We start from the raw sequence: 14451 nt of genomic DNA, 5'->3' as shown, positions 1-14451 counted from the left end.
TAATAGATATAAAATAAATACAAAATTAAAATCCACTTGCAAGAGAATAGACAACATACCCACTAAATTGTGACACAAGATATACCCTGGGAAACCATCATTGAGGGAAAAATCCAGTCTCCAAAAGCATCCATCACCATGTATTATTCAGCAAAAATACCATTGCCATACAACCATAGAAGCCTTCAAAGCCATAGCCACCACCAAGCAATCCATGCGAACAAGCATGAATCCACACATCCAGTGCCATGCTTCCAACCTTCACAAATTCTCCCTTGGTTAACCTATCAAGCCTTGTCCCACTCGACTCTTGCCTTTCTCACACTCTTACTCTACAACAACTACCCTTGTGGCTACTTATATAGTAGCAAGTCCCACAAAACCACTAAGTGGTATGACATAAACCATGTGCTAAAATCATGTGCTACCTAACCCACTGACCCCACATTTAGTATTGAGCATTTAATCATTTTCCCCAATATTAAATAATTACATGAAATATTATCACAATGTTACAATACAACTCATCAAAAATATTTCATGGGAATCTTTACATGTTGCACATTCATCTAGATGAAACATTACATAATAAAATAAATTAATAAAATATAACAATATTATGCAATGTGTGCAACACCCATTATCTCAACAAAATGTATATATTATTAAAGAGAATCTAGAGTAATGAAAAATAATATGTAATATGTGAATGGTCTAAAGCTTTCCATGCATTACAAGAAATAAAACTAGAACAACTAAGGTTTTTACAAAAAAAATTTTAAAAATTCTAAGAGTTTCAATTATAGGTCCATCAAAGAGTAATGACACTCCATCAATGTATATTTGAAATAGGAAATATGAAGCATTGTGGCATTATATTCAATATATAAATGTTAAGTATTTATTATATTGGGTGTTAAACTATATATAATCTAGTTTACTCTTTCTATGAGACCTCAATAACCAAATAGGGACCATGATTCCCAAAAATGATTGAAGATCCATTATATAATAAAGGAAGGTCACTTGGGAAGTATATAGAGTGAGACTTACAAGAATCTCTCTTCCACTAGAAGAGATTAATTATTAAAATTTTCCAATAGAGGATTTTATTGCTCAAAACATTCTTCACTAGCCATATCAAAATTCTCCTCTACAAAATTATTTAACCATCCCAAGTCTATCTCTAGAATAGGTTAGCATACTGAACTTTCCTCTTGAATACTTTTCTAGGTCTATTTTTTCTCCCAAATACTACTAAAATAAGAATGTATCATTGGAAGAGCCTTCTTTTTGTTAGAGAAAGGGAGGAAGGCTGAAAAATAATAGATGTATATAAGCTTTAGGGTAAAAAAGAAAGAGTGGGAGGAGATTAAAAAGAAAATATGCATGAAGATTAGAAAATGAGGAAGAAACATAAGTTGGAGAAAGCAATGAGTGCATTTTATGATGATATATTCATAGAAGATGGATGAATTCCAAACTAAGTTCCAAGTGTTTCTTAGAGAAATCTTCATAGAAGAAAAAACAAAAACTATAGATAGCTTGACAAGCAAAGGAATATTTTGATCCACAATTAAAGATGGAGGAATTGTGAGATTAACATAACTTTTCTCCATCCATTGAATAACAACATTGAAATGAGACTATTGATTTGATGGTTAGCTAGAAACTCCAAAAGTTCATATACTATTTGTATGTTCCTAAAAGATGGTAATTGCAATATAAATTTATTATTGATTCAGTAAAGATGGCCATATCCTAGTAGCCAACGCCATATGATAATCTAATTTTCTTTGGAACAGTGGCACTTGTATCCAACATATCACATACAGTAGGATAAGGAGTCTAGTTTAAAGAGATGTCAATTTGATTAGTTACAATTTCAATCATCTCATGCTATCTATATTCAAATACTAGACTAGGAAGTTGAATCTAGAATGACACAAACCTATCATTGAAACTCAAAGATTGGAAATTAGGAGACAATGCTTGCATAGTCATAGAACCACTATAAAAAACCTAGTGCTTGATGCGATGAACCAAGTCCCTCTATTGGGATGACTCAAAATAACACACAAAAAAGTTCCTCTTAATTTTTCAACATAAATTTTTTTATAGATATTAGACCATTGATTTAAAAAACTATATGGATATGTTCAATATCCAAATTTAAATTCCATAGTTTACAAAATAAAGCCCTAGCTCATGTAGGTCTTGAAATTAGGGATATAAGGTTCCTTCTAAAAAAGAACAAAGGATGAGACCTTTATAAACATAAGATTATCAATATCACAAATAAGATTATGTGATTTCATACTTGGGATGCTCTTTGTAGGGACCCAAATGAAACACTAATGAGAACTAAAGTCCAGGTTTTTTATGAGAATTTGTCTTGAAGAGAGATTTCAAAGAATCAATGCCATGTTACAAATTGCTATCAATCAGGTCATATTTAGGATTAAACACCATTCTCCTAGTTGCATTATTGATCTCTATAATAGGCCTAGATCTTATTGATCTTGTACCATTTTTGTTGTTAGGTAAATAATCCTAGACTATATGATCCTCCAAAAAAATATCAAATGCTATATGGTTTGAAACAATATGGTTTTTTGGAGGCTTTTTTAGTCTTTTCTCTATATATGATCCATTTTTATGATAAATAATAGATTGAATAGGTTTATGAGGAACACTATGTTAAGAAAAGCCCTACCTCAAAAAATCTTTTGTTGTACCCTTGTTATAGAATATGCCTCAAATTCTTTACTAGTTGAACTTGTTGACATGTGATAATTTCTACGAACCACTAACTACCATATTTAGTCATTGTCTAATGTTTTCCAAAAAAACTATAGATAGATCAACTACCACAATAAATATGGAAGTTTCTAGCACCATCTTCCATATTACTCACATGTTATTTGACTGCAATAGTTTATAATCTAGATTGTTCCTAGTCTTCTATAAATAAAGGCATAAATTAAGGATTTAAGCATTAGATGTTTATCTAATCATTGTGGATCTTGAGTGGATAAATAATTTTGTGGCATTTTCAAGATTTATAATAGATTTTAGTTATGTTAATGAAAATGAAGTGTTGTAGCACATATTGATAAGTCTTTGTGTTTTAGTTATTGATTTGAATGTTTATCTTTGAGTATGTGTTTGTCTATTATCCACTCCATCCATGTCCTATATAACTATAAAAAAGGATCTTAATATATTAACAAAATAAATATTCTCCTTGCCTTCCCTGCCTATAGATCTAGAAATGCACTCAATATTGGTTCCTTGGATTACATGATCAAATTTGACTCAATCCCTTAGATTTATACTTACGCAGTCACATCTATGACCCATCTACAACTTTCTGCCTAAAGAAAAAATGTTTATATTACCTAAAACATATTGGGTTGTGTGAATGTATGAACTTTAAGACCTTATTTTTAAACCAATATTGCAAAAAATGTCTTTGACTATTTGTTAGTTGAACTATAGGAGTGGAGCATAAAATCTTACCAGAAAAAATCTCCTTGGCATAGAAATGGGAGCATGCTTAATGTTGGTGCCTTTGGTTACACAATCATATATGAAACACATCCCTAGATCTTTGGTTGCCAAACATATGTGGACAAAAAATATTGATCTGACTCTAAATAGCATTGTATCATATAAAGAACTAAGGTCTTACCCAAGATAAGACTCTAGAAAAGCTTGGCTTCTTTGTCAAATCCCTTATATAGCATGGATCTACTTCAAAATTCTTTCCCTTTTGTTCTATTTAACTTCCATTCAATGCATTTCTCTTGCACTAGTTAAAACCCTACCCTTTGCATAACAATATTGGTGCCCTTTTTCACCCTTTCCTCTATCTAACAATTTACCATTTGTGCTTAAAATTTTCATGATTTTTTATATTTTGTTGTATTAGAAATAAAAAGTGTATATGTTAATAAAAAATCTATTTTTTTTAGAAAAATATAAAACATAAAAGATAAAAGAAAAATGTTGTCTCAAACACGTGTCTTAAAACATGATACCATATAGTAGTGATGGTAAAGGCTAAGCTCCTTTGTATGAACACTCCCTATTCATAATTTGGCATGGGAATGTGTCAAAAATTTAATGTGGTTGGTCAGTTGCCCCTTGAGCCAAATGCCCAACTACCTAGTTGACCCTCATTAACTTAGTAGGTGAGTTTGAAATAAAAAAGAGAGGGGAAAAATAGTTAGAGAGATCAAAGAACAACAGAGAAGAGTGTAGAGAAAAAAAGAAGATCAATAGATCAGAGTAAAGGAAGAATATTTAGAACAAAGATTAGAGGACAAGAAGAAGGTTAACTTTTAGTGTGTTGTATCTTCTTTTCATTCTATAAGTTCATATTGTTTTGTCCTATGAAGTCGCGATTGCTCCAAGCATCTTTGTATGTAGCCATTAGAGTTGTAAGTTTAAGTTTAAAGTTTTATCTATTTGAATTTTTATTATTTTCTAATTCAGTGCTCCTAGATTTTGTAATAATCTTAAACTAGTTTGAATAGATAGCAAAGAAGTAAGCAAGCCAACTTGGCATATTGTTGTCTCTCTTCTATTTTATATTACATATTTTAGACTTGAGATATTCATACACTCATATTTGAAGTTATCCACTCTATATTTTAATGCCGATAATGCTCAAATTGTAAGTCTATTAAATAGGTCACTCAGTTCACTCTTTAACCAAGCTCTGTCTTCTATTGTTCCTACCAATTTCACTTGGTATCTTTGTTGACCAAGATCTCTTGGTCTAAGTTTTGGTTGGGTGTCAAGCTTGTCAAACTCCACCTTCTTTTGGAGATCAAGTTCACTTGGCAACCACTATGCTGAGCTCCACCTTCCCTTTGGTGATTGAGCTCACTCAACATCCTTTTGTGCTAAATTTATCTTAGTGCCAAGCTTACTTAGCTTCTTCATGTGCAAGTAACTATTATACATTTTTACCCCCCGCCAAAGATTCAAATTTTAAATATCTTGCCCGCTAACAGCTATTTTTTAGAGATAACATTATTTTAATGTCGGGTCTATTCTATTGGTCACATGGTGAAGTTCAGCGAAAGAGAGAAATAGGGTTTAACTATGATCATGGCCATACATTCTTTGTTGCTTGTAATGGTGGAATGGCTTGGCCAGACATTTCTTGGGGCTACGGTTTGCATTGTAAGAAAAGGGGTAGAGAGGTGTTGCCTAGTGGTCTATGTTGATGCACTTCAAAGGAACCTGTAAGAGCGGAAGCTCGTAGAGGCGTAATGCACGTGCTATCATAAAGGCCGGTTTGAAGGGTGCATAAGGGGTCTGCGAAAGAGCGAAGGTAGGGCCCAGCTGTGATCATAGGCATATGTTCTCAAGTTCGTGGACAACCATAAAAGCTTTGATAAAGCAGCAAAGGTGTCAGATGGGCCCAGTTACAGTGAATCAAATGAAGACACATCACCCAAGACAATTGGACTCAGCCTGTGTGGCATGTTTTACGATCTTACGTTTGCACTATAAGTGTATGAGTGAGAGGTTATGTTATTTTCTCTCTATGGTTACGAGATTAGCCTCACCATAAGAACATAAAAGGTGACTGAGGAGAAGCAGGGCTTTATGCCTTTACGAGGCAGGGAAAATGAGAGAGGGGGAGGTCAGTTGTGAAGGCTCTCTGAGCATACGAGGGAAAGAGGAGCCATAAGGGCATAATGCCCGTCATGACGTAAAGGCCTAACCTGAAGAGTGCTTAAAGGGCCTTATGCTCTTCCAGATAAAGGAAAAATGTAAGAGTGGGATGACAGTGAAGAGGTCTCTCTAACCTTACAAAATAAAAGGAGCCCGTAGGGGCATAATACCCATTGTGGCATAAAGGCTTGGTCTGAAGGGTGGAGGAAGGCTTTACGCTTTCACAGATATAGAGCAGACGTAAGGGTGAGATGATAGATGTGAAGGCTCTCCAAGCATACAATGTGAAGGAAGCCGTAAGGGCATAAAGGAACAGTTAAGCTATGTGGTCGGAGGCTCCCAAATGAGAAGGCCCGATGATATGAGTTTTCCTTGATATGAGTTTTCAACTTGCTGATTTCATTGTTTCATGCCCTAGAAGAGGTGAAGATCAAGTTTTGTCGTGTGAATATGATCTACATGATCGATTCTAACCACCAAAAATGAATGCTGAGTAAGAAGGAACACTCTACCACCTCCACTGATCCATCTACCCAATCAAAGCGCAGTAATGGTGCCATTTCTGTCTTCTCAAGGCTTAGTTTTAGTTAGGATCAGATATCATTTCCCTGGATCCATATCTGTGATCAGATTTTTTCCATAATTATAGGACTTCAATGTAGTGGTTGAAGGGTAACTCCAGCTGAAAATATCTTAGTTATGCCTGCACTATAAAGGCAATTTTTGTACATTTTGAAAAGGTTGATCATTCTCTAATCTTTCTCTGCTATTGCTATACAACTCTAGTGTAAAAATCCCTTGCCTTTGAACTGTATGACATTTTTTTGTATTCTCCTTCAGCCATTGATATGAAAGTGTAGAACTTTTGCCTCTCATTGATGTTTGATGGAAATCTTTAATTTGCATGAATGTATCCTCTCCAGCCTTTAAATGATATATAAGTGAATCCTTCTTCCTTGTGTCATTCATTTAGCTTTTCTAATCTGCATGTGGTTATTTGATTGAAATAATTTTGAATGTGTAATATCCTTAGTTTCATTCTAGTTCAATAGTGCATATATGGGCAAAGATTGGTTTGAACACTCTATTTTGGTGCATCACCTCTTTAGACTAGATTAGGTAGATTTTCTTTCATGCTTTCTTTCTCCCTTTTCCTCTCCAAGAGTAGTTAGGTGCATTTGGATAGTAAGAGGAAGCCGGCCTTCTTCGGAGACTCAACCTTACAGTTCAAGTCCCACAGCTTGGAGGTTGTTTCCATGTTTCACTAGGTTTTCCTCACGCATAGGCTCTGGACAAGGGTGCAAACCTAAGTGACAACAATTTTTGGCATGCCCGGTGGGACATACCTTCTTATAAAAACTTCAAGCCTACTAGTATCAAATGGGAAGATTTCAAGATTAATGTTGAAGAGATAGTACTAGCTTTGGTGTTCAAGCCTTTAAGAGGCTCATTCTTCAAAGTACTTGGCGACTCTGAGCTTCAATACATATCTGGTTCCAGACCAAAGTTGTAGTGATACATGCCCAAAGCTGAAACAAGGGCATCTTCTAGAGGTAAGTTTCATTATCAAGAACTTTCACTTTCAAGTCCTAGAAGAAGGAAGGCTAGAATATCTTTATCAACAGTTAGGAGTGTAGTAGTAACAAATACCCCTACAAGATCTATCTCTACTCCTCCTACTATTAGATCTCATCCTAGATTGCCATCAACACATATCAATAGATCACTTGTCTATATGGCGTTGCCTAGAGCTCATACTTTTGCCACCTTTAATGGTGGGAGCCCTCTCTTATTAGCCCAAAGACATGATATACCAGTAGCTACTCTCAAAAGCATACCTGAGTTTACTGGTGAGACTTCTATTTCTCCCTTAGAACATATTCAAGAGGTTGCAAATGTTTGTAATATTCATGGTGTTACAGAGGATGATGTTGCAGTTAGGCTTTTAGCCTCATCTTTGAAAGGAAAAGCACTACAATGGTATAGAGGTTTAGTTCATGGTTCTATAACAGATTGGGATGGATTAGGAGTAGGATTATGCAAACATTTTGAGGATAAAAGTGACTATTTGTCACTTTTAGAGTAGTTGACTACCATAAAAAGAGCCCCCCATGAATGTATGACTGATTTTAATTATAGATTTCAAAAGACATGGGATAGAATACTTTCTTCAGTGAAGCCTACCCCTGGTAATGCCTTCTTGCATTATCTTAGAGCTTTTAATAGTGATATTGCCACCACAATTCAAACTATGGGAGGAGATACCTTACCTAATGCTTATGAAATAACAATAAAATTAGAGAACATCCTAATAGAAGGAGGTAAGTTAGCTCCAAGGCCTCCTATGCCCTTCTTTCCTGATGTCCCAAATCATCAACCTGCAGTGGCTCCCCTTCCTACAACTTCTGCATCTCAATCCCTTGTCCCAGTCCCTCAAGCTTCCACATCCTCAAATGGGATAGATGAAATTAAAGAGATGATGCAATCTATGATGCTGAATATAAATAAGGAGTTAAAGAATCATGGAAAGAGGCTAGAGGATAATTCCTCTATAATACAGAAAGTGAGTAACACGGTGGCAACCTTAGAAAGACAGCAAGCTCAACGTAATAAATCACGTCAATTGTAGTATTAGACTCCAAGTGGTGGTAGGCCTCCAAATCCTAATCATTGGAATAATTCTTTTGATCAGAATAGGCAAGGTGGCCATGCTTCAATCTCAAATATAAATCAAAGTAGGGCCATAGTCCCCCAAAAGAATGTGGCTCAAGATCAAGATTTTTGCCCATCTTGCAACTACTCCTATGCTTATTGCATGTGTCAGAAGGCTAAATCCTTTATGGCCTTGATAGTCCAAGAACCTGTAGCAAGACAATCATTCAAGGAGGATCAATGTAAGAATTCCTCAGATATGCAAAGACAAGGTGATTGTTCTTTTATGAATCATCAGATGGAGGAGCATTGTAATGTAAACCAGGATTCCATTGCTCACAACACTAGAAGCAAAAGAATAGCTATGGAAGAGATTTTCCTTCCTCCTCCTAATCAAGCCTCAACTTCAAATGCAATACCTCATGAGCAAGCAGAAAATAACCAATCAAGTACATTTCAGTAGCAAAGGAAAAATCAAGGCAGAAAAGATACAAGTGATCTTAAGGTTATTTCATCTCAACCTCATACAATTGCAGCTCCCAAAGTTCCTACCAAAGCACCTACTATTCCATTCAGTGTGGTAGAGTAGATGAAGAAGACAAATGTGAATATCTCCATGTGGGATGTTGTTGCTACCATACCCATGCAAAAGAGGTTGTTGCAGTAAGAATTGGAAAGAATTGAACTAAAGGATTAGACACTCAGCATGGAAGGTTCCACAAGTCTAGTACAGCCATCAAGGGAGGTAGAAACAAGTAAAAATTTTATACCTTCTCCATTCTATGTTTCTCTAATTATAGGAGGCAAACTAGTCCATAATTGCATGATTGATTCAGGGGCTGGCAGTTCAGTAATGCCTAGGTGTGTTGCTGATGCTTTAGGAATGAAATATGAGCCTATTATTAGGGATGTATTATAGTTGGATGGTAGTACTGTCAAGACTGTAGGGATCCTTGAGAATGTGGAGATAGCCTTACATGCATGCCCTGGTTGTATTGTAACCAAAGATATCTCTGTTGCTGAGGTGAAACCATATTTTGCCATCTGCCTATCAAGAGACTTTACTACCCAAATAGGTGGTTTCATATCTTCTGATTGGTCATATATGTCTTTAAAATGAGATATGGAGCTAATGCTTCAATTAGAGTAGAGCCTCAAGCCCTCCATCATACTGAAACTTACACCCCCAACCCCATCAACATGAATTGCCCCATTCTAGAGATGGATGAGAGTGACATAGTAAATGAGCCCACTACTTCCCTAGCAGAGATACCTAATTTTTTCTTGGATGAGTGGGCTAATGCATATCAATTTGACCCTATGTTAGAAACCCTTGAGACAGGCCTTAGTACATATTGTATAGTGGAAAAGGATGCTCTAGTTCCCAATCTTGTGAAGACTAAAGAAGATGTGAGTGGGATATGGAGTATGTACTTTGATGGCTCAAGAAATAAGAATGGATCAGGAGCTGGTGTGATGTTGATTTCTCCTACACAAGTGAGATACTACTTCTCATTCAGGCTCCAATTTAGTTGCACCAATAATGTAGCCGAGTATGAATCCTTGATTCAAGGTCTCCTACTTGCTCAAAAAAGAGGAATTCAAGCCTTAAAGGTTTATGGAGATAGCGAGTTGGTGGTTAATCAAGTGAGGAACTAGAATATCACCAAGAATGGCTTGCTCAAGTCTTATAAACATAGAGTGTGGGATTTTCTTGAAGGTTTTAATGCATTTAATATTCAAAGTATCCCTAGAAAAGAGAATAGACATGTTGATAGACTTTCGGCAATAGGTGCATCTTATGATGTGCCAGGAAATCTTGAGGAGGAGAAGAAGCAAAAAATTAGAGTGGTAGTAAGGCCTGCCATCCTTGATAATAACACCCATTGGCAAGTGTTTGAGTCTGATGAGCAAATTGTGAGCTTCTTGCAAAACGAGGCAAAATTTTTAGGCAGAAATCAGTCAAGGTTGTAGGATCAGTATGGTGATCAGATTATTCATCTCGACTCTAACAAGTTTCCTAAGGGTCTCATTACCTTAGAAAGTGCTTTCAATCCTGATGATCAAGCAAAAAATAGAGGTATGAACCTAGCTACTGATGGAGATGATCATATTCCAGTCATGGTTGTTGATGGAAAGTCCTTGAACATGGGAAAGGTATGCTCTAAAATTGAACAAGAAAATTTTGTTCATCTATGTCAAGAATTCAATGATGTATTTGCTTGGACATACAATGATTTAAAGGGCTTTAACCCAAGGTTATTTCAGCATACTATAGATCTAGTTGATAATGTAAAACCAGTAAGACAAAAGCAAAGGCCAGTGAATCCAAAAATTGAACCCTTAATGAGAAAGGAGCTATCCAAATTGATTGAGGCCAATATAATTTTCCCTATTAAGCACTCATCATGGGTAGAAAACCTTATCCCTGTTAGGAAGAAGAACAGAGAAATTAGATTGTGTGTGGACTTTAGGGACCTTAACCAAGCTTCCCTCAAAGATCACCATCCTTGCCCTTCTATGGAGTAGATTTTGTCCAAGGTTAGTGGTTCAAAGAGGTTTTCCTTTCTTGATGGATTCTCTAGTTACAATCAAGTGCTGGTTAAAGAGTTTGATAGATACAAGACTACATTTACCACTAAATGGGGTACCTATGCTTATTGTAAGATGCCATTTGGGCTAACCAATGCAAGTGGTACATTTTAGAAAGCAATGGAGATGGCTTTCAAAAGGCTGATTGACAAGTTTGTCTTAGTTTACATTGATGATATCACTGTATACTCAAAGAATGTAGAAGATCATTTTGGTCATCTAAGACAGGTATTATTAAGATGTAGAGAGTTTGGGGTTTCCCTTAACCCAAGCAAGTATGTCTTTGCTACTAATCAAGGAAAATTATTAGGGCACATTGTATCTAAGGATGGCTTAACCATTGATCTAGAAAGAACAAAAGCAATACTTTCCCTCCCTCTTCCTAAACACGAGAAAGGGCTGCAAAGTTTCTTGGGTAGAATAAATTTTGTGAGAAGATTTATCCCTAATCTCGCTACCATGGTGAAACCTCTTACAACTATGCTTAAGAAAGGTATGGTTTTTACATGGACCAAGGAAGGAAAGGAGAGCTTTGAAGAGATCAAGGCAGCCATAGCCTCAGCCCCTACTTTCATGAATCCAAATTTTGAGAAAGATTTCTTTCTTTATACTCTAGGTGGTGAGTCAAGTATCTCTACTATTTTGACTCAAAGGAATGATAAAGATGTAGAGCAGCCCATAGCTTTCTTTAGTGAAGGGCTTAAGGAATATGAAGACAAGTAAAATTATGTTGAGAAGCAAGCCCTTGCAGTCATCAAAGCTTTGAAGAAATTAAGACACCTCCTATCCCATAAAAAGATTCATTTGCTAGTACCTCATGCCAATGTGAAGGATTTTCTTTTGAATAAAGATATTAGTGAGAAAAGAGCTGGCTGGATTACTAAGGTGATGGAATATGATGTTGATATTCAGATTACCAAGCTAGTAAGAGGGAGGGGGTTGTGTAAATAGATGCTATCATCTCAAGAACCTGATGAGGAGGTTGCCATGGTATTAACAAAACAACAACAAGTGAGAAATAGTGACCAAGGAGTTGGATGGATGACATGAAGAGTTTCTTATTGGAGAATGGATACCCTCAGGGATTAGATAGAACTAAAAGGAGACAGTATAGATTACAGTCAATTCCTTATGTCATAGTTGATGGTATCCTATTCAGAAGAGATTTTAATGGAGCCCTATTAAGATGCCTTGATAAAGACCAGGATGAAAGAATGATCAAAGAACTTCATGATGGTCCTGATGGCGGTCATTTCTCAGCAAGGAAAACTGCATTGAAAATCATGAGGGCTAGTTACTTCTAGCCATCCTTGTTCCATGATTGTCATAGGCATGTAAGGAAGTGTGAAAAATGTGCATTCTTCTCTAGAAAACAAAGACTTGTAGCTCTTCCTCTTCATCCTATTCAAGTGGATCAACCTTTTTCTCAATGGGGATTGGATTTCATAGGTCCTATCAACCCCTCTTCTAGTTCTAGCCACAAATGGTTTTTAACTACCACAGATTACTTCACCATATGGACAGAGGCAGTTGCATTGAAGGATGCCACTAAATCCTCAGTTGTTGAGTTCCTTGATGGAATTGTGACCAGGTTTGGTGCCCCTTCAACCATCATTTCAGATAATGCAAAATATTTTGTTGGAGCTCATATTTGTGCATGGGCAGTGGATCATAATATCTATTTGAGCACTTCCTCAAATTATTACCCTCAAGGTAACGGCCTGGCCAAATCATCTAACAAGAACCTGATCAGAATCATGCAAATGACAATAGAAGATAATCAGAGGTATTGGCACAAAAAATTAGCGACAGCTCTATGGGCTGACAGGATAACACTTGAAAGATTAGTAGGGAACTCTCCATTTGTGCTGGTTTATGGTAGAGGCAAGGCTTCCAATTTCATTAGAGTTCCCAGCCTTGGAGTTAGCTCATCAGTTGGAATTGATTGAAGATGATGTCATGACAATGAGAATGGCATAACTGATGGTGCTAGAAGAAAAAAGAAATTAGGCCATGTAGATCTTAGAGACACATTAGTAGCAGATGAAAAAGAGCTTTGACAAAAAGGCTAGGGTCAAAATCCTCAGGGAGGGAGATTTGGTCCTAAAATGGGATGCAAATAGGGCAAAATCAGGAAGACACTCAAAATTTGACACACTGTGGAGTGGCCCCTACCTAATTGAAAGTTGTGAATAGACCAATGCTTTCTAGTTAAATAGGCCTTATGGTGAAATTATGCCGATCCTAGTCAATGGGATTTATCTCAAACCATGTTTTTGATAGGGTTTGAGGGTCCATGTACATAGTTAGTTTTGTTTTGTTTCCCTGTTGGTTTCCTATTTATTTTTTTCAAAGAAATGCATGAGCACAGTTGTCTCTCTGTTAGATAGCAAGTTTTGAAATTTTGAAATTTGTAGATGATGGTTTCGGTCTCTGGTTCCAGTTGCGAAGACAGGGTTTCAGGGTTTTCTCTCAGAAGAGGGTCAGGGTTTTTTTACAGGGCTCAGAATCTATCCGTCTTTTTGACTCTATAACCCAATGGATGCTTCAGGCTACTGGTCTGATGCATAGCTGGCTTGCATCCCCTGTGAGTTGCCAGAAATGTTATCCATTTATGCCCCCCCCGCCAAAGATTCAAATTTTAAATATCTTACCACTAACGGCTAGTTTTTAGAGATAACATTATTTTAATGTGGGTTCTATTCTATTGGTCGCATGGTGAAGTTCAACGAAAGAGCAAAAGAAGGTTTAACTATGATCATAGCCATATGTTGGCTTGGCCAAATGTTTCCTGGGGATACGCTTTATTGTCGTAATGGCGAAAGGTGTGTTTAGAGGCTTCCCAGGGCTACGGTTTGCATTGTAAGCAAAGGGGCGAAGAGGTGTTGCTTGGTGGTCTACGTCAATGCACTTCAAAGGAACCTGTAAGAGCGAAATCCCGTAGAGGCATAATTCCCATGATATCATAAAGGTCAGTATAAAGGGTGCTTAAGGGGTTTTACAGCTTTACGGATAAGGGGTCTGTGGAAGAGCGAAGGTAGGGCCTAGCTATGATCACAGGCATACGTTCTCAGGTTCGTGGACAACCGTAAAAGCTTCGATAAAGTAGAAAAGGTGTTAGATGGGCCCAGTTACAATGAATCAAATGAAGACACGTCACCCAGGATAGGCGGACTCAACCTGTGTGGCATGTTTTATGGTCTTATGTTTGCACTGTAAGCATATGGGTGAGAGGTTATGTTATTTTCTCTCTATGGTTACGGGATCAGCCTCAACATAAGAATGTAAAAGGTGACTGAGGAGTGACTGAGGAGAAGTAGGGCTTTATGCCTTTACGAGGTAGGGAAAACGAGAGAGTGGGAGGTCAGTTGTGAAGGCTCTCCGAGCATACGAGGCAAAGAGGAGTCATAAGGGTGTAATGCCTGTCATGGCATAAAGGCCTAACCTAAAGAGTACTTAAAGGGCCTTATGCTCTTATGGATAAAGGCCAAATGTAAGAGTGGGATGACAATG

The 14451-nt window shown here is 36.8% G+C and overlaps 1 pseudogene across 1 annotated transcript in view; it reads left to right on the top strand.

The window, feature by feature from the left end:
• LOC149545690 (uncharacterized) overlaps positions 1-13907 on the top strand; it is a 43977-nt pseudogene extending 30070 nt beyond the window's left edge. Inside the window, exons 7-8 of the transcript XR_016354242.1 lie at positions 13382-13525; positions 13764-13907. The product of XR_016354242.1 is annotated as an uncharacterized LOC149545690 (transcript). The remainder of the gene's footprint in view (positions 1-13381; positions 13526-13763) is intronic.
• Positions 13908-14451: the final 544 nt, after the last annotated feature.

This window comes from Cupressus sempervirens, chromosome 7 (assembly GCF_028749045.1).
Source record: "Cupressus sempervirens isolate cs-2001-9-10 chromosome 7, ASM2874904v1, whole genome shotgun sequence".
In the NCBI taxonomy this organism is placed as follows: Eukaryota; Viridiplantae; Streptophyta; class Pinopsida; order Cupressales; family Cupressaceae; genus Cupressus; species Cupressus sempervirens.
Note: the sequence above shows the minus strand (reverse complement) of the source record. Positions and strands in the feature narration are given on the sequence as shown.